Source organism: Periplaneta americana, chromosome 10, assembly GCF_040183065.1.
Source record: "Periplaneta americana isolate PAMFEO1 chromosome 10, P.americana_PAMFEO1_priV1, whole genome shotgun sequence".
Classification (NCBI taxonomy): Eukaryota; Metazoa; Arthropoda; class Insecta; order Blattodea; family Blattidae; genus Periplaneta; species Periplaneta americana.
In genome coordinates, this window is record NC_091126.1 from 153293694 (window position 1) to 153320998 (window position 27305).

General features: G+C 34.8%; 1 protein-coding gene across 10 annotated transcripts in view; it reads left to right on the forward strand.

Annotated features, from left to right (window-relative positions):
- The window catches only part of Tre1 (Trapped in endoderm 1), a 257148-nt gene that overhangs the window by 79720 nt on the left and 150123 nt on the right, over positions 1–27305 (forward strand). The window contains exon 1 of one of the 10 annotated variants that reach the window (XM_069838301.1): positions 16791–16925. The exons of the other annotated variants lie outside the window; for them this stretch is intronic. The gene's annotated coding sequence lies outside the window, so the exon portion shown is untranslated. Of the gene's footprint in view, positions 1–16790; positions 16926–27305 lie in introns of those variants that run through there. 10 annotated transcript variants of the gene reach the window in all.

Sequence of the window (27305 nt, forward strand, 5' to 3'; positions counted from 1 at the left end):
GGGCCCACCTAGGCTCCGATACCCAGGTATAGTCATATTATCTGAAAAGTTGACCGCTTGACAATGTATTCAAGATGTACCCTCCCTATGCAGCCTTCTCAACTGTTATTAGAACTGAGCTGTACCGTTTTAGTCCACAGTGCACAGTAGTAGGCGGACAGTGGTAGGGGAGAAGTGCTCTATGCGCCTGCGCGAACGAGACAGCTTGCTAGTTTGAGGCATCTGTAGCTGGTATTTATTTTGAGTCTTGTAGACTGGAATTGAAAACGACGACGTTTACGTAAATTTTGGGTACATCACATACTATCTCTTGGAAAATTTTATCCGAGTTTTCAACGTTATAGGAATTATCCTGATAAGTTTAGGACTATTGAATCATAGAATGAGAATTTTCATTTGTGATGAACTTTTGACTCAAGTTGGACCCTCAGTTCTGCAGGACAACTGACGTAGACCTATTCTGTCCTTATACTCCTGTTTTTCTCCAATATCTGCAGAACACAAAAAATCTGATCAATAGTCGATCTATTACGTCTAAAACCACATTGATGATCCCCAACAATTTCTCGAAAGTTTATTATTATTATTATTATTATTATTATTATTATTGTTGTTGTTGTTGTTGTTGTTGTTGTTGTTGTGTTACGGTATATTTATTAATGATATACTATGCTGTTATAGAACATATTCATGAATATTATGTAAAAGCGTTTTCCAGAGTTAAAAGTAACGAAGAGACTGAATAAATTATTTTTAAACTGTGAACCTTAACACATTCATATCACACGTTTTTTCAGTTCCATTCTGAAATTTCACTTAATATATTTTACGTTAAACTTAACTAATTAGACTAATTTTGACAGTAACTATTTGTGAATAAACGAATATTTCTAGGAGAGCTATAATTGTTTACATTAGCTACTGAAAAACTTTACTTTTGCTGTAGATTTCGCAACAGTTGAGTTTAATTACATTAAATTCATCAATAATATAAAACTAACACTCCCTTCCACAAATGCTATGCATTTCATGTCTGTAAAAATAATCTGTTGGCTAAAGTAGTACTTCAAGGGGGGGGGGAAGAGAAAAAGAGTAAAAATGAGAGAATAAACAAAAAATTACTCACCTATTGAAACAATACTCAGATTCGAACCACTACATGATCAGAATAAAGAAATTCTCAGCGGAAAGCGTATGTCTGCGCCACAGCACATATACAACCTGCGCGGCATCAATCGGAGGTAACCGGACGTCTCCGATTGAAAGCGTGCAAACAACTATTACGAAGACAACTTAATCATGCGCAACACTAAAGTATAATATGGATCCACGGCCTGGGGTCTACTGCTGTGGAGTAACGGTAAGCATGTCTGTGAAAAGAGCGGGCTCGGGTTCAAATCTTTGTTGGGACACATTACCTGATTGATGTTTTTCCTGGATTTCTCGCTCAACCCGTTAAGAGTAAATGCTGAGTAATTTTGGGCACTGGACCCCGGACTCTTTTCGCTGTATTACCACCTTCATTTCATTCAGACAGTAGGTAACCATCGCATTTGATTAGGCGTCCTGAAAATATACCACCGCCTGGGATGCACTCTGGGTAATCTCTGATGAATGAAGTGACCTACCGTTCTTGGCACCAAAATAACAATGAAGTAAATAAATACATAAATAAATAAATAAATAAATAAATAAATAAATAAATAAATAAATAAATAAATAAATAAATAAATAAATAAATAAATAAATAAATAATCATCAATAACACGATTTGGGCCCATTGGCCCGTTTCGTCTCCATAGCACTATTAAAATTGGTCTTTCCAGCGTTTTCTAGGGCGTCCGATTTGTCTTCTCCCTTGCGGTTTATAATGGTGTAGTCGGTATGGAATGCTGGTTGGTTCCATCCTACATATATGTTCATGCCATTTATTCCTATATTCTGTGATGGTTTCTATAATATTTGGCATATTTAGTTCCTGTCTTATGTCTTCATTCCGCTTGTGGTCCAATAAGCTATATCCTGCTCTTGGCCTTAGCAGTCTCATTTCAGCTGCTTCTATTCTCTTCATTTGTTGAGTTGTTCGGATCCATAGGTTAATGTTCGAATCGCCATTGTTTTGTAAAATTTTAAAATTGTGTCGGCCCTAACTTTCTTCTTTAGTGTTCTTTTTATCGTGCCAATTAACTGCTGGAATTTAGAGAGCTTCCTATCTATGTCGTTAATTTGTTCATATGATATCATGCAGCCTAGGTAATTAAAACAGTTCACTTGCTCTATGATTTCATTATTAATAATTATTTTTGTTCTTAATGGCGTTGTTCCCTTAAAACCCATCACTTGAGTATTTTTAGTAGATATCTTAAGATCATATTCTTTATAAATAAATAAATAAATCAAATAAATAAATAAATAAATAAATAAATAAATAAATAAATAAATAAATAAATAAATAAAGCAATAAATAAATAAATAAAGCAATAAATAAATAAATAAATAAAGCAAATAAATAAATAAAGCAATCAATAAATAAATAAAGCAATAAATAAATGTTTCGATAAATAAATATTCTTTTAAAAACAACTAGCCTATCTAAAATTTTCTCCACGTAAAGTGATAGTATAACTTACCAAACTTTTATCGGATGAATGTTTTAGCCGAATGGCTTTTCAAGTCAGAGACCATGTGTTAAGGATAGGAGCTGGAGGGTAGCTAATTCAGACTATCACAGGAGAAGGGGCAACGAAGATTCAGCTAGTCACAATGATTGGCTGGTTCCTCACACAGCTGTGATGTTCATTTCAAACTTGTTGACTCAGTTTCTCCCAGTCTTCTCAACGGTATGTGCTGTTTCACTCGTAGTATGTGTTCTGTGATTGCGTTAGTTGCGTCCTGTAGGAATGCTTACTAGAATGGGCTTGCTGATATCTGCACAAAGGTAAGTTGAATAGAGATTAATGTTTTCAGAAAAGGTAATATATTTTGTAAGAGACAGTGGAGGAATTCCTAGTCGCCATCTCTCCAGCTCCGAACAATACAAGTGAAACGAAGTGGAAGTTGCGGTGGACATTTTTGTTACCTTTCTGTCAGTTAAACATTCCTTCGCCTTTCACTGGAATCATTAATTGATAAAAAGGGGGTCGCTCGGGGATCTCCCGTTCCTTTCGCCGTTATCACTATTCCACCTATATTCCAGGCTTGCAGAACAAATAAAAAATGCTTAAAGTTTTACACATCGCGTATAATATATTACATTATGCAACGAGCCTATAATGGTAGTAATTAAGACGCACGTATGTTTATGAAACGAGCGCAAGCGAGTTTCATAATTTTCATACGAGCGTCTTAATTACCATTACAGGTAAGTTTCATACGACATTTTATGCTCGACCATATTTCTAACTTGAAATTATTCATAAGTATTCATGTTATTCTTATCTGACTGGGGAGCGGAACTGACCTTGTGCAATGTCTCGTAAATTGTGAGATGTGCGCAGACGCGAAAGTATTGATTTTTTCCGAGGAACAAATGTCATTGACCTTGATATAATCTAGAGAGTAAAATGAACATTAATCTTGATATAACCTGGAAATTGATTTAGAATTGAAAAACGAGATGACAAATTGAATTTATTTGAATATTATTTACAATTAACGCTAATTATTATAGTAACAAAACATAACCTTCTGCGACAGTATTGCATTTCCAGCCTCCGTGACGTTTCGCTAGTTGTCTTTCAATTGCATATCCGAGAATAATCGATGCTTGCTGTTTCATATTGCTACAATGGTGTTTTATAATTGGTGGAACACCTGAACTTTAATGAATAGGTGTACTTTAATGAGGTCCATTAAAGGGCTGCTACGAGGTGTATAATTACTAGATTTCGGCATGGTCGAGCATAAAAATTATTACTTACAAAATGGCTTTTAGAGAACCTGGAGGTTCATTGTCACCCTCACATAATCCCGCCATTGGTCTCTATCCTGAGCAAGATTAATCCAGTCCCTACCATCATATCCCATCTTCCTCAAATCCGTTTTCATCTTGTCTTCTCATTTACGTCTCGCCTTCCCAAAGATATTTTTCCCCTCAGGTCTCCCAACTAACACTTTATATGAATTTCTCGATTCACCCATACGTGCTACATGCCCTGCCCAACTCAAACTCCTAGTCCTCATTATGTTAGGTGAAGATTGCAATGCGTGCAGTTCTGCGTTGCGCAATTTTATCCATTCTCCTGTAACTTCATCCCTCTTAGCCCCTAATATTTTTACAAGCACCTTATTCTCGAACATCCTTAACCTCTGTTCCTCTCTAAAAATGAGAGTCCAAGTTTCAAAACCATACAGAGCAACCGGTAATATAGCTTTTATAAATTCTAAATTTCAGTTTTTTTGAAAGCAGACTGGATGACAAAAGCTTCTCAACTGAATAATAACACGCATTTCCCATATTTATTCTGCGTTTAATTTCCTCTCGAGTGTCATTCATATTTGCTACTGTTCCTCTAAGGAATTTGAATTTCTCCACCTTCTGAAAGGATAATTTTCTAGTTTTTATATTTCCATTTCATACTATGTTCTGTTCACGAGAGACAATCATATACTTAGTTTACAAGCAAACATTGTGATGGGGGCAGATAAAAAAGTTTTTTTTTCACCATGTTGATAATGTCAAAATAAGTGGTTATACAAATTTTTGGCACTCGACCGCAATTACGAGGCCGTCCAGTAAGCGATTTTCCCTGGGGCCGTTTACAGAAAAATACATAATTGCATGGAAAGACTTATTGAAACATATTTAGTAATTCTTGCGGTATTTGTCAACATATCCCCCACTAGAACTGAGACTTTTGTCATACCATGGGATCAATTTTTGTATCATTGTGTCGTAGAAGTCAGCTGCCTGGGATCGGAACCAGCATTTGATAGCCGTCTGCACCTCTCTGTCGATCCCGTGACACGACAATGTCTCAGTTCCGTTGGGGAATATGTTGAAAAATAGATCAACAATTACTGCTGTGTCTGTTTCAAAAAATTTTTTCCAATAAATTGTTTTTATTTATTTTAACGTCTCCTAGCGAAATTATTATTTTACAGCCCCTCGTAAATGCTGTCGAGTGGCCAAAATTTGTGTAACCCTTTAATGGGTAATGTATCCTATAGTATAAAACAGGTTAATAGGCTAAATGCTATAATTTTAATAGAACAATAGGAAAAAATTGATAGGAAAATTAAAATTTCACAATAATATAATATTGTGCAACTTACTTACTTACATACACACTTATTGGCTTTTAAGGAACCCGGAGGTTCATTGCCGCCCTCACATAAGCCTGTCATTGGTCCCTATGCTGAGCAAAATTAATCCAGTCTCTATCATGATATCCCACCTCCCTCAAATCCATTTAAATATTATCTTCCCATCTACGTCTCGGCCTCCCTAAAGGTCTTTTTCCCCTCCGGCCTCCCAACTAACACTCTATATGCATTTCTGGATTCGCCCATATGTTCTACATGCCCTGCCCATCTCAAACGTCTGGATTTAATATTCCTAATTACGTCAGGTGAAGAATACAATGCGTGCAGTTCTGTGTTGTGTAACTTTCTCCATTCTCCTGTAACTTCATCCCTCTTAGCCCCAAATATTTTCCTAATAACCTTATTCTCAAACACCCTTAACCTATGTTCCTCTCTCAAAGTGAGAGTCCAAGTTTCACAACCATGAAGAACAACCGGTAATATAACTGTTTTATAAATTCTAACTTCCAGATTTTTTGACAACAGACTAGATGATAAAAGCTTCTCAACCGAATAATAACAGGCATTTCCCATATTTATTCTGTGTTTAATTTCCTACCAAGTATCATTTATATTTTTATTACTGTTGCTCCCAGGTATTTGAATTTTTCCATCTCTTCAAAGGATAAATGTTGTATTTCCATTTCGTAGAGTATTCTCGTAACGAGACAATCATATACTTTGTCTTTTCGGGATTTACTTCAAAACCTAATATTGTACAACATATAGAAATATGGACATTGCGATAGTTGTTTTCTTTACGGTCCGACAAGGTTTAATAAACTAGTGTGAGAAATGAAGCTTTGCCAAGTTAAGTGATAAGCATTGCTTTTGACATCATTAATATGGTGAAAGAAAAAGAAATAACTTATTTTATCTGTCTTCATCAGAATGTTTGCTTGTTAGCTTTTTCAGAATTTACTTCCAATCCTATCTCATTACTTGCTTCAGGTTTTATTATTATTATTATTATTATTATTATTATTATTATTATTATTACTAGGGACCGGATTTTTATGTGATTGCATATTATAGTCCTTTCAACCTAACCGTATATATACAAGAAATTTTTCGAAACTTGTAATTACCGTTAATATATTAAAATTTGATACTACATATTTTTACATATTTACCCCACATTACATATTATGGCTTGGTATTACATAAATTTACATATTTAGGGGATTTATTCATTTTTACTTCTATAAATGGGGGGGGGAAAGAACTTCTGATGTGGAAGTTTACAATTTCAAATTTACCTACCCAAGAAAGGATGTATTTCGGGACGAAACATAACATTCTTAGTTCCCCATACCACCCACTATAATATGAGGGAACAAAAGGCAACCTTTCTCTACAACTACCTTGTATTGTAAAATCACTCAGAAAGTAGCGTTGCCTTCATGCGGTGGAGTGGGACGAGGACGACATGATTTGTCTCGAACTGCAATTGTTCTGCACACGTCTTAACAAGCCATTCCCATGAAATTTGCAACCTTACCCACCCTCTTCCTAATCCTTCCAGGGAAAACCCATGTCAAGTCTGACATGAGCCGCAATAAAGTAGCCGACTTTTGAAAAGAATCTGGAGTAAAGGAACAAACTGTCATTGATTTCACTCAGTTCTCTAGTTTTAGTACTTACAGTATAAGGTGCAAGTGAGTTTTTCTACTGCTCTTAACTAACTAAAATGGCCCCTGTACCTTCAATTCTAACGACAAAAATAAAATCATGGATTGCGATGGACGAAGCTTTCACAACAGATGGAAAAATTGTAATGTGTCAAGTGTGCTGTAAAGAAAATCGGGTGCTCTATAAAATCACAACTGGAGAGTCTTACCTATCCTATACCTGCCAGATATTGATATTAAATATTTTCATGATTTCACATATTTTGGTACATAATCAGTTTATTTTCCTTACATAAATATGTACATATTTCACACCTTGATATTACATAAAAATCCGGTCCGTTATTATTATATTATTATTATTATTATTATTATTATTATTATTATTATTATTATTATTATTATTATAAAAATCTAGGTCAAATTTAATGTTAAGCCAGATTTTCCCACCGTCCTATTTTAAGGACAGTTGCAGTGCCTTCGGATATTATGTCATTGTTGGTGTTAGGGACATTTTATAAGTTGTGCGATAATGTTGGTAGTATTTGTTAGCTTTAGAAAATATACGTTCCTTGTTTCAGTTTATTTCAACATCATTTAACCGATTTTTGAGAGTAACTAATGTGCTACTGTATTTTTATCACAAAAAAATTTTTGGGCTTATCTGGGTTAATATATATTCAGAAATGTATGGTTATTTTATAGGTCATCTTTCTGTGATTTTTAGGTCATCAACTTTCGAGCCCTACTTATTAAGGATTCAATAGATATATGCTGGAAACGGAAAAACGATGTAATATTATTCCAGGAACGCATACATTCATTCTAGAATTTTCGACAAGCTCGTGATCTAATATAGATTAATGCCCTTTTGAACGTCATCTAGTGTAAGTCTGGCGGCACTGTCTGCAACTGCCACGCTTTAAGAATCCATACACGCGTTTGTCACTGAACCAGGTGCACTGGGAAATTAAAGAATGTCTGTGCTTCCCATGTGCCTCTCAAGTTCAACGGGATTAGATGCCCGAGTTGAGGAGGGAAGAAAGAACTCTTAGACCCTCCCATCTCGGCTGTTACGCACCTCTGTCTATTGGTAGCTTGAGACGGGAGAAATCAAATTCAATATTACTTCGCAGCTGTCTACAACCACTAACTCGAGAAGACTCGCTCAAAAAGAGGTCTCTAGATAAAGATAACCCTGGAGAAGCCCGATGAATACTAAGTCCTTGCTCAATGTAACGATCCGTGGAGCAATGCAATTGGTTGATTCCTATTTCTCGTCTCAAAAAAGTATTCTGGGTTCCATTCCCGTCAGATCCCATACATGTGTCACTTCTCCAGATTTCTCTGCAATATTCATTCAACCATTGCTCCACTCTAGGCTTACTATCATAGGCGTTGACTGCTTTGAAATATTGGGGGACAGAACTCTTCACAAAATACCGAGAAAACTACGAGGCGTTCTCTGGAACAAGAACGTAACTACAAAATCTTGAATTTTAAATACGGTAGCATCAAACATTTTAAATCTGGTATAACAGCATTGCGCAGAACGACATTCAATTGTTTTAGGAGAGCGCTGTTTGCTGAAGAGATATATTACTGTTTCACTAGGGTTCGGAAGTTGATGACTAGGGCTACGATTTTGATGACCTATAAATCATGAAGAAATGTCCTAAAAACAATGCATTTATGACCTACAAATCTTTCAAAAATGACCTTAAAAATGACCTAAAAATTTATCTTGCATAATTGGCTTAGTAGGAAAAGAGGTTTTGTACTACTTAATATTTAGACTAGTAATTAAATTAAATTGTAGTACTAACACTTAAGTTTATTTAATTTTACACAATTTTTCTAAGTAGTACACTTTAATTAATTATTTTACCTGATGTAGTTTCCATGTAGTCCACCACAAGGCCGCTTTTATCCGGAACTAGCAGGTATAGAGGAGTCTATATTGAAGGAGTGGTTGGACTGATCCATTACATGGGGTGTACTACGTTAAAATGGCAATATTTGTGTAGAAAAACGATTAAAATATTATACAAAATAATGGGTATTAATGGACAAAATATGTAGAGATAATATCAAAGGAAATGAACATTATGTTATATTAATAATGGGGATTTATGGCCAAAATTAAATGAAAATGCCTCAAAAATGACCGAATAAAACAAAAAATGCTCTTATGAGCTGAAACAGGCATAAAATGCAAAAAAGTGCCCTAACAAATGTCTTAAAACACTCAGTTTATCACATAACATAAATACTAAAGCAGCTATGTTTCTGGCTTAATAGAAAAAAGATGCAATTTCATCAAAATCCTAGCCCTATTGATGACCTAAAAATCACAGAAAAATGACCTTACATTTCTGAAAATATGACATTAAAATAAGGCAAGACCATGATTTTTAAGGACGGAAGGTTACGAACGCATACAAAAATTGTGGTAAAACATGCAGTAACACTTTTGACAATATCTACCACAGTATTTATGATAGCCGCACATAAATTTTACCACTGAATCTTGAAAGAATGCTGAATTCAATGGCTTATAGTTCACTTAATTTATATTATTACTTTGTCCTTTACAGTTTGTTTAATTTTTGCAACAAATGAAAAATATATTTAAACACAATATCACATAGGCCTACATTTTTTTGGTAAACTATTGTTGGCATTGGTCTCAAACATTCATCAGATCTTACATATTGCCTTGTGGTGGTGAAACTCAATTTTTATTTTTATAACTTAAAAATTAAGTTAGTTTCATAATTTTATACATATGTGACAATTATTTTTTCCACACTCTAATGTTTTAAAATATCACAAAGCCAAAAAATCTTTTTCAAATTAAGTAAAAATTCAGTCTCTTATAGCTGTATGTATATAAAAGATCTGGTAAAAATTTAGGACTAGTGAGATCACTAGTTTATCAGGAATTTGTACCTATATAATCTTAATGTTTGTGTAATTTTGACTTATTGCAACAATTAAACAAATGATTTAGGACAGACGAATTAATCTAAGTTAAGTGAACTGTATATCATTCAATTCAGCTTTCTTTCGAGATTCAGTGATAAAATTTATGTATGGCTATCATAAATATTGCGGTAGATATTGTCAAAAGTGTTAGTGCATATTTTGACATACGGTAATCATTGTATGCGTTCATAGTCCACTGCACTTATAAATAAAATACAAACAAAATAATAGTATACTTCCATCTGTGGAAAATACATTGTTACCGAACTCGGTTACCAACTGTCGCAAAAAAAAAACTTTGTTTTACTTTCGGCATTTTTATGTCTTCACTTGTGAGATACAATATGCTGACTGCGGGCACTGCGGCTGCTATATTTGCTCTGTTGCATTGAATGGAAGTACGTAACACATGTGACCTGCGGTTAAGGCTGATGAAACAATAAGGAAAATTCTTTTAAGACGCAATCTGCAGTAGATTTTCGAATATAGACTACTACTACATGGTAAAAAATGACCGTTCATAAGCAGAAAAGGAAAAAATGGAACACTTTCTAAAAACTGATGAATCGACAATAAAAAACAGAAAAATGCAAACAAATACAAAATAAAAGTAGGCTGTATTAGTTCATACTGAAGTGAAACGAGTTTCTATTGCATCCTGCATAGTCTGTGATGTTTCAGAAAAAATATGATATTTAATCAACTTTCGAGGCCTATTTATTACGAGAGAGATTTGTTATTAGGTAGCCCTATTCAATATGTGCTGGAAACTTAAAACGATGTAACGTAAGTTAAGTTGTCATTCCAGGGAACGCGTCAATTGCTGTTCCTAAAAAAAAGTCCATATAATATATTTTACAGGAAACATCGCCTCACTTTTTTCATATAATACTCATGGAAATTGCTCAAGGGGTTAGGTACAGCTTACAGCAGTAAAATTTTTGGAAACATTCAATTTTTTTCCTCCATTACTGTATCTTGTAAAATAATGAAAATTGGTACGTGTAAAACATTGTCTTTCTGCTATATGAAAAAAATATTTTTACGATTTAAAAAAAATATTATTTATATATTTCTTTTCAAAATTCATAATGGTAGTAGTTCACTGTGCAGTGACGAAGCTTTTCCCTCATAACTCATAAACTTGTTGACTTTTTGATGTTCTCTCTCTTTTATTTTATTTTTGAAACTCATGTTTACAATACCATGCTCTTTCAACTACATTACTTAATAAATGATATATCTTTTTTTATTTTGTGTTAGAAGAAAATACTGATATTTGACCATTTTTTAAAATGAATTTACTTTTTATCAATCTATCAAAGGTAGAGGAGTGATCTTGCATCATATTGTAGATATGACATGCATAAATACACACAAAAAATTTCGTCACAGAATGTTGCATAGTTTTCGAGTTGTGTGGGAAACGCTTCATCACTGCACAGTGAACTGAATTTTGAAAAAAAAAATGTAAATATTTTTTAAATCGTAAATATATGTATATATATATATTTTTTTTTTCATATAACAGAAGGACAGTGTTTTACACACACTAATTTTCATAATTGCACAAGATACAGTAATGGAGGAAAAAAATGTTGAATATTTCCAAAATTTTACTGCTGTAAGCTGTACCTAACCCCTTAACCCAAGATGATTGAAAACTACTTAAACTATAGAACTTGTACGCTACCTTTTCCTTTTCACCCTTTGTCGACCCTTGCAGCGATGATGAATATGAGCTCTTAGTTTTACTGATAATACTACAACCCAATTTATCTCGCTCTCGTTTATTTCAGTTTTATTTGAATAGTTTTCTATAATAATAATAATAATAATAATAATAATAATAATAATAATAATAATAATATCTATTAATTAGTTGACCTGGTTGGCAAGTTGGTGTAGCGCTGGCCTTCTATGCCCAAGGTTGCGGGTTCGATCCCGGGCCAGGTCGATGGCATTTAAGTGTGCTTAAATGCGACAGGCTTATGTCAGTAGATTTACTGGCATGTAAAAGAACTCCTGCGGGACAAAATTCCGGCACATCCGGCGACGCTGATATAACCTCTGCAGTTGCGAGCGCCGTTAAATAAAACATAACATTTCTATTAATTATCATATTTACATCGCAATTACTGATCATTTAAGAGGCACATCGCAAGAAACGATCTCTACAACTGAATGTTTACATGCTATACTTTTAAATTTCGAAAAAAAATGGAAATGTTTATTAAAAATGTTGGAACATTATTAATAATTAGTTAACTGATACCAGGCAAAAATACAGTCGAATAATAGTACATTATGCAACGAGCCTATAATGATAGTAATTAAAAAGCGAGTATGGATGTTTATGAAACGAGCGCAAGCGAGTTTCATAATTTTCATACGAGCTTCTTAATTACCATTATAGGCGAGTTTCATACGACTTTTTATGCTCGACCATATTTCTAACTTATTTAATTATTCAGATGTATACATTTTATTTGTATCTGACAAGATCGGAAGTGACCTTGTTCTAGGTCGTGAATTGTGAGATGTGCGCAGACGCGAAAGTATTGATTTTTTCCGACTAACAATAATTTCATTGACCTTGTGTAATCCCGTTAAACTTGGTATAACCTTGATTATTGAATTCGACATTGAAAAACGAGATGACAAATTAAATTTATTTGAATATTATTTACTATTGACGCTAATTATTATAGTAACAGAATATAACCTTCTTCGACAGCATTTGATTTCCAGCCTCCTTCGCTAATTCTCTTTCGATTGCATATCCGAGAATAATCGATACTTGCGGTTTTATAACTGTACAAAGCTGACTTGTTATTGGCTGAACACCTGTAAGCTGAGTTGTCATTGGCTGAAAACACGTGTACTTTAATGAGTAGGTGTACTTTAATGACATGCATTAAAGGACTGCTACCAGGTATATAATTACTACATTTCGGCATGGTCGAACATAAACTGTTTAATAGAACTGTTAATTTCTATTATTTCCGCTTGGTAATATTCATGATTGATTGATTGATTGATTGATTATTTATTCTATACATGGCCATATACATAGATGTACACGTTAATTATATAATAAATAAAAAACACAATAAAATTAAAAACACTAAAAGTTAAAATACATTTAAAATAAATAATATAATCAAGTAGTATTGCATATATCATAACTTGTGATTTAAGAATTCTTTTACTGAATAAAATGTTTGATCAGTTAAAATCTGTTTAACTTTCACTTTAAATTTTGCATAAGGTAAAGATTGTATCTGCAATGGTAATTTATCATTACAGTTAAATCGCAATAATTGATAGTGACTCCACTATTCCTTCATTTGTGGGGGAAGGGTGGATTCACCGATCACAAATGCAGGAGGAAAGAAAGGAGCAGCGAGAGTTGTCACCATGTTCAGTGCTACAGCTGACCACTTTTTTGGATTTGTAATAGACATTTTTGACATGTGTCCTAGTCCATTTTTCAAACAAATTGATAATTTTTTTTAAAATGAGGAATCTCTTTTAAAATTATTTGAAGTGTCGAAACTTCACTATTACTTTTATTGGGGTGCGACGCCCATGCTTTTATAAGTTGTGGGGGTAGAAATTGTTTTGCCCCACCAAAGTCAGCGCCTATGCGTTCCATAATTGCTCCATTAGCGTGTTAGTAGACTTATAAACTTTCGCATCATCAACTGCAGTTTAAATGGGAGGGGAAATACAGATGTTATGTTAACGTTACCACTTGCAGGAGAGACTGAAAGCTCAGGGCAGTGCAGGGATATTGGAAAATTATTTGCTCATTCACCGACCATTTAAAATTACATACGTATTTCAGGGGGTGACAGTTATCACATAAGCCGTTCCTTCTCGTAATTCCTCCCTTAAGATTTTTCATGTCCACCGCTGTGAAGCGGGCTGATTACCTTGTTGGTTTTTTCCGAGGTTTTCCCCAACCGTAAGGTGAATGCCACGTAATCTATGTCGAATCCTCGGCCTCATCTCGCCAAATATCATCTCGTTATCACCAATCTCATCCACGCCAAATAACGTCGTAGTTGATACAGCGTCGTTAAATAACCAACTAAAAAAATGGTAAGTTGTGAAAGTTGGTCGAAAAATTTCACACTCATTTTCCTGTAGATGAAAAATTTATCGTCTTGTTTGCTTAAATAATAGTAGTGTGTATGGAATGTAATTTCTCTGTAACGTTCCAAGAAAATGGAATGTATGCAATATCGTCGATTTTGTCTTTTGTGATGATGTACACGATGGAATAGTAGGGTCGTTATTTCTTCAACCTCCATTTTGCTTCTGATAAGAATTCTTGCAGCCCGTAGTCGCATGTGTAAAGTCGCAGTTTATATAACGCTCGCGATCAGTAGCGTCAGTGGGTTAGGAGTTAGGACCAAAATCCAGTGGCGGCTGATTGACTGAGGCAAGTGAGGCCGGCCTCAGTCACTAGGCTTAACTGAAATCAAATTTTGTGTTTTTATATAATGTATTAGTTATTTCAATGAAGCATGTATCGCTGTAGAAGCATTTTGTGATGTATATAGACCTGTTTTGCAGTAAAATTTGCTCCTGAGCCCAGGATTGCTCGTGCCGAGTCTGGCTTGTGATGTATATAGATCTGTTTGCAGTAAAATTTGTTCCTGAGGCCAGGATCGCTCGTGCCGGGTCTGGTTTCTGCATTTCCTGTATTTTCGCGGGCTTTGAGCTTGCGCTTAAAACGTTGTAGCTGAGGCACAATTCGTCTGGCCTCGTGGCCAGGTCAGGTTTCACCCCTCCCATCCATGGCCCGGCCTCAAGGGTAGAGTGGGGTGGGAATAGTAGTGGTGACTTGTCTTCCTACATAGGCCATAAATAACAAAAATTCCAGCTCTTTGGCAGGCAGAGACTCACACTATTCTCTCCCCTTATGTCTTAGTTTATGACTTAAGCGAGGGTGTTGTACTGTTGTACTTCGTAGTACAGTAGTAAATATGGGCCAATGTTATTATATATTTCGGGAAAATATAAACAGAAACAATTGCGAGAGATAATGCTGGTGCAGTTAATTCATTGTTAGAGTGTCCTTTTTCGAGAAGAAATAATATTGGAAAAAAAGGAAGTTTTAGATAAAGAGAGAGTCTATCGAGATACCTACGACATCGCTGACAATTTTTCTGACAGATGATCTTAAAATGCAAGTTTCTATTGTATCCTGGTATGGACAACATAAATGGTTATGTGATAATGTGGTGCATAGTGGCGGTGCGTCAATAAGAGCACAAGAGCACGTGAACACCTTGTTTCCATTAATGCACGATTAGTTTTATTATTTGATAACGTATTGACGTAGTGGGGATGTATAATATCAGAATCGAGTATTTTAAACTTCCTGCATCTTGCATAAACTTCTTATGTAAACTTGGAAACATGCGTTCACGTACAAGCCGTGCTCTTTTCGAGTTGGTTACAGGAATTTCACGCATGCGCGGGAGAAAATTGTCTTTAGCTGGCCGCTTATGACTCGTCAAGAGCACAAAGCGTTAAGTGAACATGATGAGTATCTATCCTACAGAAGTCAGGTCCATCGATGCCTATCGTTCACGTGCTATATCTCGAGGAGGAAATTTAATAGCCTGTAGATGTCAGCATCTGACTGTAGGAACGTTTACTTACGTGTACAGTGCTGCTACGAGAGTGTAGTTTGTGAATTACTATACTTCAGTGTCGGCATAATAGCCTAGTTTGGCTTTCAAACACGTGCTGGCTGACTGTGGTGGTGGTATGAATTTAAGTATCTGTATGGCAGTGTATAATATTTAAGAATAATATTTACTGACATGTATTTATAGTAATCTATGCGAGTGGGATTACAGTACTGGTATAGGCTATAGTGTATCAGTGTGTTGTGAATCAAAATATATTACTGAACACACGCGTTTGTAAATAACGAGACCGTGGTATGTATTCATTTTTAACAAACGTAAACAATGAACTCTGTTCAAGTAATTTTGAACAGTAAAGAACTGGGTAAACTGGCTTACCAAGAAAAATTGGAAATAAAAAGACTGAGTTTCATTATTATTATTATTATTATTATTATTATTATTATTATTATTATTATATGTTGTTTTGAATTTATATACGGTTTTTTTTTTCGATAGTGAAACATTGGAATCATGACATTTCATATTAGACTAAACGTACGATTTCAAATTGTCTTCGATTTTGGAACCACAAAATTGTGAACACACATAATATTTTATCACGAGCCGCCACTGGTGGTACAAAATAAAGTTCTCTGTTGGCCTTGCTGTTAAGGGGAAAAAAATAAAAAGAAAAAGAAAAGAAAGACAGGGGATTTTCAGCACATAATATGGGTTGCTTCATCACACTGAAACAATCACTGAAAATCGCAGCATAACAGCTTATTTGGTGAGTAAAATTATTATTATTCATTAATAGTAATAATAATAATAATAATACAGTAATAATGATATTAATAATATAACAACAATAATAATTAATATCATAAATAAACATTTCCTATCGGAGGCACTTAAACTAGTTGCATCTGGCCTCACGGAGGATTTCGATCACCGGCCGCTACTGCCAAAATACCTCTGAATTCGAACTCCTGCCCCGTATGCAAGAACCCGTCCACTAGTGTGACAGGTTGGAAAGGGTCGTCCTCATTAGCATAAAAACCCCAGCGTAAACGCGGGCAGAAGTGTGCCTTCCAGCAACTTGTTGCACCCCTCGCCATTGGAGCAGCTGGCTGTACAATGCAACTAGGGGCCAGGGGACGCTGTGAACGCAAAGGATTCAGTTTCTCCTGACTTCGTCACGCCTAGCGAGAGTCGGGTTACGTCTGCGTGCAAATACTGACCGACGACGTCTTCATTACTTCCTTTGGCTGTAGAAGAGTTCGTTGTTTGTACACAATGTAGAGAACTTTGGGCGTTCTGACTGCAGAGGCAAGATGCTGTGCAACTTCAGGTAAGAAAACTCTAAATCTATGTGGTGCATCTTTCAGCAAACTCTTCCTCCGTTCACGATCGTATGTGCTGTATAAAACGAAGGAAACATGTTACTATTAGAGATGGCCGATATTTCACAAACCGATATTTTGTCACAGGTAAACCTGTGACTGATGACGCGAAATATTTGTGACAAAATATCGCTATCGAAATCTCCTCCGTATTCAGTACTCTGTGACTGATATTTGCTCCTCTACCTCGCAGGTTTGCGCGTGCGCATGATACAATAACAGCAATCTGGCGGTAGTTTCTCCATCTTATTTTTTATTGGGTTATTTTACGACGCTGTATCAACATCTAGGTTATTTAGCGTCTGAATGATACGAAGGTGATAATGCCGGTGAAATGAGTCCGGGGTCCAGCATTTGCTCGTATTGGGTTGAGGGGAAAACCCCGGAAGAAACCTCAACCAGGTAACTTGCCCCTACCGGGATTCGAACCCGGGCCACCTGGTTTCGCAACCAGACGCGCTGACCGTTACTCCACAGGTGTGGACTCTCCATCTTATTATAAATGATGTAGTTATTACACGATTTAAATAATAACGACATTGGTTACCAGTACTTAATCTTGTGTAAAATCCTGTCTGAACAACTGTTTTGTTTTATAATTATTTTCCAATGTTTTCCATTAATTTTTATTCTATGACTCAATATTATAATGTTAATGCACGACTTAAAATAATTTATCCATTATATTATATACAATAAAAAGGATCAATTTTTAAAACGATTAGGATAATGATATAACCTCAATTTCTCCATACCCAACTACATTTAAAAATGATCAACTGGTTCAATATCTATAATATAACCTCTTGGTACATGAGGTTAACTTTTGACATGTTACTGTTCAGTTAGGTAAGTATTTATTTGTTAATGGTACATGTACATAATTTCTTTGTTGGATTTTCCCATATAAATCACTGATGAGTGGTGTGTATAGAGAAATCGTATTCATATTTCACTGCTCTTCAATATTTCCTGCTAATTTTTATCGGTGTGACAAAATATCGGTGTAATTCATGCATATTGTGCTTACGTATCGATATAAAATATCGGTGTGACAAAATCACCGATAAAAGTCACAGATATTTAATTGTCACAGTCACAGCTGTCACAGATACTTGAAAATATCGTTTAAGCTCATCTCTAGTTACTAGGCAATTGGAAAATCAATTTAAACTGTAGGCCCTAATAAAACGGTATTTCATATTTGCTGTGATATGACAGTGGTGTACAGTGAACAACTTACAGATGCGAAACAAATTTTCAAACTATTCTCAACATCGTATCACAGTCTAGTATATACAGTCACGAAGCTTGAGATTTGAGGGTGCTAGAAACAATAGACTGTGACGGTACTATTTTGCATTGCCTGTAATGAGGCGATATTAGCGATCCTAGTGGTGAGCAACTATCAAATGTTTGCATATTTACTACGTATTGAGGTTCGCGACTGTATATACTGGACTGTGATCGTATCGTCGTTGTTTCTGCAATAACTCCTATGTGACACATTTATCGATTTTCAGATTTTTGCTTTATTAAATAACTCAAATAGTGATACAGCAAATAATAAAATCTCGCATATGTAATTATATTTCTTTGTTTCGAAAATGTAATAATAATAATAATAATAATAATAATAATAATAATAATAATAATAATTCTTTATTTATACTGGCAGAGTTAAGGCCATAGGGCCTTCTCTTACACTCTACCAGGTCACAAAGTATACAAGCAGTTAAAATTTAACAAAAAGTTAAAGAACAGAATACTAACATAATTATTACAAAAAAGTAATAATAATAATAATAACAGCATAATAAAATCGACACTAAACAACATGAAAATTATACAACACTAGAAAAAAGAAAGTAAAATACATTGGAATATAGTAAAAGCAACTCATTTAGTACAAATGATTAATATGGAAAACGTAAGGTAGAATATAACAAAATGGAATGTAATAAAAAATAATAATAAAAAGAAAAGAAATACGAATATTAAATAAAATTCACAATAAAAAGGCTACGCTAATAAATTCATCGGCTGATAAAGAGAACAAAAAGGGGAAAGGAAGGAAAGAAGTATATAGCCTATGTTTTTACAAAACTATCGCAGAGAAAAGGGCTTATAACTGAAAGGAATCTGAATTGAAAAAGTGCAATTTTAATTTATTTTTGAAACTAGACAATGTCAGACAGTCTCTAACATGTTGTGGTAGAGTGTTCCAGAGATGAGCTGCAGAGACCGTGAAAGATGAAGAGTAGAAGGATGTTCTGTGTTCAGGAATGGAGAGTGTGATATGGTGTTGTGAGCGAGTATCTATTTCGTGATATTAGGACAAAATGTTGAAAACGAGAAGCGAAGTAGCTAAGGTTAGAGGTTTGAAGAATATTGAAGAGTAAAGTGAGAGAGTGAATAGTTCTTCGCTCTTTGAGACGGACACAGGACTGCATATTTAGTGAAGGTGTGATACGATCAGATCTACGGACGTTGCAAATAAATCGAAACACATGCATTATGAAGACGCTGTAGTCTGTCTGTCAGTCTCATGTTAAGGTCAGTGTAGAGAGTGTCACAGTAATCAAAATGAGGCATCAAGAGCGACTGCACTAAATTCTTCTTGAGAAGCAACGGAAGGAAATTTCGAATTCTTTTTAGTGCGTGAATTTTCATAAAAACTATTTCACATGTGTGTGATTTGAGTATTCCAACTTAAGTTTTTGTCCATTTAAATTCCAAGATTTTTTACTCTATCACTGTAAGGGATAATAGTAGAATAGAATAGAATTCATAGTCTTCTATGTACGGCTGCCATATTATGAATAATGTGTTTTTCCTCCTACTGAAAAATTTCATATTTTGCACATATAGGAGTTATTGCAGGAACAACGACGATATAAAAACTTTTATACATGTTATTCACAGCAAACAACTTCTATTCATTATATACAGTAGATTCGCGCCAGATTCAACCACGTCTCTTGAAGTTTAAAGGTACATTGACGCCATTTTAATAGAAGATTTAAAGAAAAGAACATTTTCATCAACCTCTTTATGATTAACAGACTGTTATCTCAGCGTATAGGTAACTAAGTATGGACACTTCGCGTCGGTAACTTTGATGTAGCCGGACTGATTTCAATGACCTTCAAGCCAGCTAGAGCGTGAGATTCTGCTTTCTTCCTAGAGTTGGCGCTGATATCACACCAACTAGCAGTCGACAGCGGAAATATAACACATAATTAATACATCGAGGTACATTATGTACTCAAAATTAATTGGATCCATAATATAATAAATCCGTCATTAACTGTAATATCTATACTCTAGAGTTCCTTTATAATGAGAGTTGAGGTGTTGATCCCAACAACAATTAAAATATTGTGACAGCGACGTGAGATTCGAACTCACGACCAGCGTCCCGCAAGAAAGCAGATCGCACAGGCTCCACGGAACATTGAGTGACGTCGCGCGGTGGAGAGAAGAGAGAGGGTGTATTACGTCAACGCGACGAGTTTGCGCGCGCATCTGGTGCTGGTAGAGAGGAGAGGGCTCTGGATTTCTCTGGAGTGCCATCTCTAGAGACGCGTGGAACGACCTTCCCGACTATTCCAGAAATCCGTCGAAGTGGAAGACTCGCGAATTTTCGAGGCTACGTCGCTGTGGTTATAAATTACGGTCGCGAAGGAACGACAGCAGTTTTAGAGTTTTCAGTTATTCAGTCAGTGAGTAAGCCAGAGCAAGCAAGCCAGACTTGTGTGCCGGAGTTCGACTCGAGTGTGCGTCCGCATCTGCGTCAGCATCCGAAGGCCTGAGTTCGAGTGCAGTGGACCGCAGTTGGAGGGACCCGAGTTCGAGTACAGTGAACTGTCTCTGAAGGTCTGTGGTTCGAGATACTGTGAACTCGAGTGACTGAGATAGAAGAACTGTGAACTGAGAACTGATAGTTCTGATTTGTAAATAGTGCTTTGTAAATATTAGTTAAGATTAACAGTTCATTGTTGTTCGTACTAGTCCAAGTAAATTGTCATTGTCGTCGGTGGAGTGCTATAACAAATACTGTGTTGAGTGAAAATCCAATTGTTGACGAGAGCGTTTAAGGCGAATTGTAGAAAGGAATTATTGTTGTGACGAATAAATTACATTGCTGTTACTAATAAAATTCACAATATGTAATGATTTGATATCCGTGAAAATGGAAAAACAAAACTCTTATGAAAAGTAAAACCATATACCTATAGGCCTATTATATTATATACAAATATTAAACGAATTTGATACATAAGTTTATAATGTATTATATTATTTTATAATATAGTTTATGCTCGACCATGCCGAAATGTAGTAATTATACACCTGGTAGCAGACCTTTAACGTATGTCATTAAAGTACACCTACTCATTAAAGGTCAGGTCTTTCAGCCAATGACGACTCAGGTTACAACTGTTCAGCCAATGACAGGTCAGCTTCCTACCGTTATAAAACCGCAAGTATCGATTATTCTCGGATGTGCAATCGAAAGAGAATTAGCGAAAAGTCACGGAGGCTGGAAATTCAATACTGTCGCAGAAAGTTATGTTCTGTTACTATAATAATTAGCGTTAATTGTAAATAATATTCAAATAAATTCAATTTGTCATCTCGTTTTTCAATGTCAAATTTAATTTTAATGTTATCTCTGTAGGTTCTTATGGCCTAGCAAGGTCAATGTGAACATCTGTTCCTCGGAAAAAATCAATACTTTCGCGCCTGCGCACATCTCACAACATACGGGACATTGGCCAAGGTCAGATACAAAGAAAATTAATATCAAGTTAGAAATAAGGTCGAGCATAAAAAGTCGTATGAAACTCGCCTATAATAGTAATTAAGAAGCTCGTATGAAAATTATGAAACTCGCTTGCGCTCGTTTCATAAATATCCATACTCGCTTCTTAATTACCTTCATTATAGGCTCGTTGCATAATGTACTATTATTATATCTGAAATACAAAAAATTATTATTACTACTAGTTTGTCACTGAGAAATAAAGAAAAGCTGTTAACTTGAATTTATTTGAAGGAAGCAAAGCGTTACTGGATTATGCAATAAGGTAGGCGATGTTTGGATCCTGTGTCTCAACTCTATACTCAATTATTATCTTAGCGTATGCTCGATTACACTAACCTCTAGCGCTTGAAAATGGAACTAAACGCCGGCGCACAGAGAAACAAAACACAGGAAAATTCGCTCAGTGTCCATTCTTTATAATCCTTATTCGCTGGTTAACTCGCTTGTTAAATGACAATAACTCATTACTGTGAATGATAGACAACACAAAATTGTATTCAAAATGATGAGTAAATAATGTGCTTCATGTATACAGAGTGTAAGAAATATATCTGCAGTTTCTGATCACTGTGTAAATGTTTTAGGCCTGCAAAATTATTTCCATGACATCGACACATATTTTTATCTAATCTTAACAAACATACCGTTGATCAGAACGCAAATCTAGTAGGAGGACAAAATTAATAACTTGTCTGGATTCTAACGGATTGTTATGAAACTTTGTATAGGCGTTACAGGTGACACATATTATTTATGTACAAACTCTGATTACGTTTGCACAAGAAAATCGACTCTCTTTATAGCGGGTGCATTTAGAAAAAAATAATTTCTCTCCTATCTAACAATTTTTTTTAAACATTGTACAGAAGTTAGAGGTAGAATATATTTTTGTCTACAAAGTCTGATTATGTTTCTATGGGAGAAATTGGCCATTTAGGAGTGGTGCATTTAGACAAAATTAATAACTCCTCTCCTATATAACATGTTTTATGAAACTTTGTACATATAACATTTACCCTACATTTAGCATACAGATGTAATCAGAGTTTGTACACAAAACATACATGCTATCTGTAATTCCTGTACAAAATCTTATAAAAATCTGTTATGTAGGAGAGAAGTTAATTTTGTGCAAATGTACCCCCCTGTAAATGAGTGGTTCCTCTTATGGAACCGTAAATATAGTTTGTACCCAAAAAAAAAATGCTACCTGTAACTTTCGTACAATGTTTAATACAAATCTGTTAGATAGGAGAGAAGCTATTTTGTCTAAAATTACACCTCATAAAGGGGTAGTTCCTCTTACACGAACACAAACGAATTATATGTTATCGCGCTTTCAATTTCTTACAACTCTTCGAAACCGACATCAAGCACTTCTTTCTATCCCTCATCATAGAACGTCTTTATACTCATCTTCCTATACTATAGAAATACCTCGCCTCCGGAATTCGTTACCTAATGACGTCAGGGACTGCCGGACTTTATCACAATTCAAAATTAAATTGGAAAATTTTGTCATAGTTAATGTTTTTAGGTATTGCTAGAAGTATTGATTTGTGTTTTTTTCTTTTCTTTTTTAATCTAGATTAAAATTGCAAGTTTCTTGTTTATGTTAATTAGTTAGGTTACAATTAATTATGATACTTAATCACTCATTTAAAGTTTGTGTGACTGCAACCTGTGCATATTTTTGTGTGGCTTTACTTTGTTTATAGTGTTTTTTTCTCTCTCTCTTTATTTCTTGTGTAGCTTTATTTTGTATATAGAGTATTTTTTTCTGTTTATTTCTATTATTGTATTTGTATTCCTCGTGCTGTGGAAGAGAAGGCCTGATGGCCTTAACTACACCAGAATAAATAAATAAATAAATAAGTAACTAAGTAAGTAACTAAGTAAGTAGGTAACTAAGTAGGTAAGTAACTAAGTAAATAGGTAACTAAGTAGGTAAGTAAGTAACTAAGTAACTAAGTAAGTAACTAAGAAACTAACTAAGTAACTAAGTAAGAAACTAAGTAACTAAGTAAGTAACTAAGTAACTAACTAAGTAACTAAGTAAGTAAGTAACTAAGTAAGTAAGTAACTAAGTAAGTAACTAAGTAAGTAAGTAACTAAGTAAATAAGTAACTAAGTAAATAAGTAAGTAAATAAGTGAATGAATGAATGAATGAATGATCAGAGTTTGTACACAAAAAATATGTGCTACCTGTAAGATCTGTACAAAGTTTCATTACAATACGTTAAAATGCAGAGAAGTTATTAATTTTGTCCAGCTAGATTTGCGTTTTTGCACACTTTGCTGCGCCGAGGATCGAACCAGGAACCCCCTGTTCTACGCACTGGGTGCTCTAACCACAGAGTTACGCCGAGGCTTAATCTATAGCGCCGGAGCGAATTTTTCTCCATTAATAACCAATGGTAGCCTAAGCATAACAGATAATTCTGAAGGACCAAAAATTAATCTTTGCGTAGATTGTTAAACATGTTCACGTCAGCGGAATTTAAGGCTCTATTGAAGCAGAAGTGTCCAACGATGAGCGGAGGAGGTTTTAATTAGTAATTTGACTTTAATCATAAGCAGGTTTTGCTGGGAATGATATATAAAGCTAGATGAGTGTCATTTACTTGGTATATCGTGTGTCATACCGTGACTCTTTCAGTCCTCATTAATTCACTCCATTGAGTCAGACCGGAAACTTTCAAGAGAAGACTGAATTCGTTATGTTAAAAATAAGTATGAAATTGAAATGAAGTTTGGAACTGTACCTGTGGCTATATTTGCTATTAATTTTTCTTGTACAATGTACAGTAGTGGCAAAAAAAAAACGGACCGACCCTTGTAGCTGATTTCAGAGCCTTGTTCACTCCAGAGCACGATAGACTGGTAACTAAGACTTTCGTGGTTCGAATCCTGCCTGGGAAGGAAACTATTTTTTGTTCCTTATTCAAATTTATTCCCAATACTTTTCGATTGCAGCGATATTTTACTAATTAATTAACTTATTATTCCTTAACCAAATTTCTTGGCTTAAAAATCGATAATGTGTTACATTGGAAAAATCATATTAAAGAAATTACCCCCAAACTAAATTCAGCTTGTTTTGCTATTAGTTCTATGCAAAAGATAGTAAATATCAATAACATAAAAACAATAAATTTTGCATACTTCCACTAGGTAATGAGTTTTGGAATAATATTCTGGGGAAATTCCACAGATAGTAACAATATATTTATATTACAAAAAAGAGTAATTAGAATAATAGTAGGTGCCAAACTAGGGAATCGTGTAGGACTATTTAAAAAAACTATAAATAATGCCCATGGCTTGTCAGTATATCTTTTCATTAATAATCTTCCTCGTATGTAATCGTGAAAAATTTGTAACTAATTCAACAGTTCATAGCATAAATACACGTCAAAAATGACTTTCATACTCCATCGGCAAGTCTATCGTGCTATCAAAAAGGAGTGCGTTATATGGCAGTACAAATTTTTAATTCCTCCCTATGGATATAAAAAATGAGACTCTAACAATAAAATTATTTAGGGCCAAATTAAAGAAGTACCTAATTTCTCACGCCTTCTATTCTGTAGGTGAATTCATGACATTCAATAGCACTTCATGAAATTGATACTAAAACTTTGTGTTGTACTAGTAGACTATATTGTAAATCTCGTCTGTATATATTTCATCTAGACTGTGACTATAAATTAAGACTTTATAATAGTATTGAGTTTTGTGCGAGATCGTGCGTATTTGCTTGTTTTCCGCACAGAACCAATACGCGGTAAGTGTGAAATACCACATTCAGTATTCCCAACGTAACACACATAAGAATTTCCCTCTTCTTACCGCTTAAGCGCGACATTCATTTTACTGCTTTAGGCTTTTAACATATTATTTTGTGCGAGATCGTGCGTATTTGCTTGTTTTCCGCACAGAACCAATACGCGGTAAGTGTGAAATACCAAATTCAGTATTCCCAAAGTAACACACATAACAATTTCCCTCTTCTTACCGCTTAAGCGCGACATTCATTTTACTGCTTTAGGCTTTTAAAATATTATTTTTAGAGACGTTTAACATAGTAATAATTATAAATTGGAAACTTACCACTGCAATTTCACCTAAATTGCAATGTTAATTATTGTTTGTAAATATTTGCAAAAATTAAGTAAAGTGTACTACTCAACGAAACTTATTGCATTCCTGATACAAGTAACATTAAGGAAGCCGTGAAAAAATCAACGAGATTCCAGATGTCGATGTTATTACTGCAATATGTTATATAAATAATATTGTTAAAATATTAAAATGGCAAATAAATCATTACATAACCTTACCGTTTGTTTTAAGTTCGCATTTATAGACTGGGGGAAAAAAAAAGACAGACGTATATCACGGCCTGCTGGAGTATAGTAAACACAGAAAACATTTTACAGCAACAATGTTGAAGAAAGATATTTTGGTGTTCCGAAGTTGGCGTCATTAAACAGAAACCAACATGGAGATTTCATTGCAACAAATTAGAAATTCGTCTTTCAGGTATGTAATAAACGAACTTCGCACAAAATAATGTACGATACACGAGCGGTATGTTTGTTTTCATGTTCTCGGAAATTAAAAAAGCTCAACTACGTTTCGCTTTTTCAATCTTTTCCTCGAACATGAAAACGTCAACATACCGCTCTTGTAACGCATATTACTATTTTGACATGTTCCATATTCTAGCTGTAAACATGTATGAATACTATGGAATGTTAATAAATACAATACAATAGAACATGAATTTTACCAGGTTATTTTCTAATGCCTTTCGAAATGGGCTACGTCAGCAGTCGAAACTACAACAATTTCAATAGATTACTCGCTATCTTGTGAATACCGGCGTGGCATGCGCAGTGGCTCATTTCGAGGACTTTTGGTCCGGTTTTTTTGCCACTACTGTACAAATGAAGTATTGAAATTCAGCAGATTAGTTGCAAGATTGTGATTGAAAATTTTGTCGTCTTTATTGGTTTTTCTCCAAGCTAATGCAATTTTCTTGATATTTATTACCGCGAGTTAAAGTTATGCAGGAAGGACGAACATGAAATATCATTCAGGCCGCATTGACAATGAAAGCAGCGTCCTTGTTGAGTCATTGCAACATCTGAGGTCTTAAGTGTATGTAAGCTACGGCGGATGACATCAATCGTTGGTATAAACAGATTCATTAACTGAATTTATTCTAGCTTAATCATTTTAATGGATTATTTACTTACAGTTAATATTAGTTTAGCAGTATGACCAACTGTCTCAGTAGATTTAGTGGTCATTTATATTTTTATCTGCGTTTCGGCGTATAAAGGTTATAGCAGAGTCTAGTATATACAGTCACGAAGCTCAATACGTAGTAAATCTGCATCCATAGATAGTTGCTAACCACTAGGATAGCTATTATCGCCTCATTACAGGCTATGCGAAATAATACCGGCACAGTCTATTGTTCCTAGC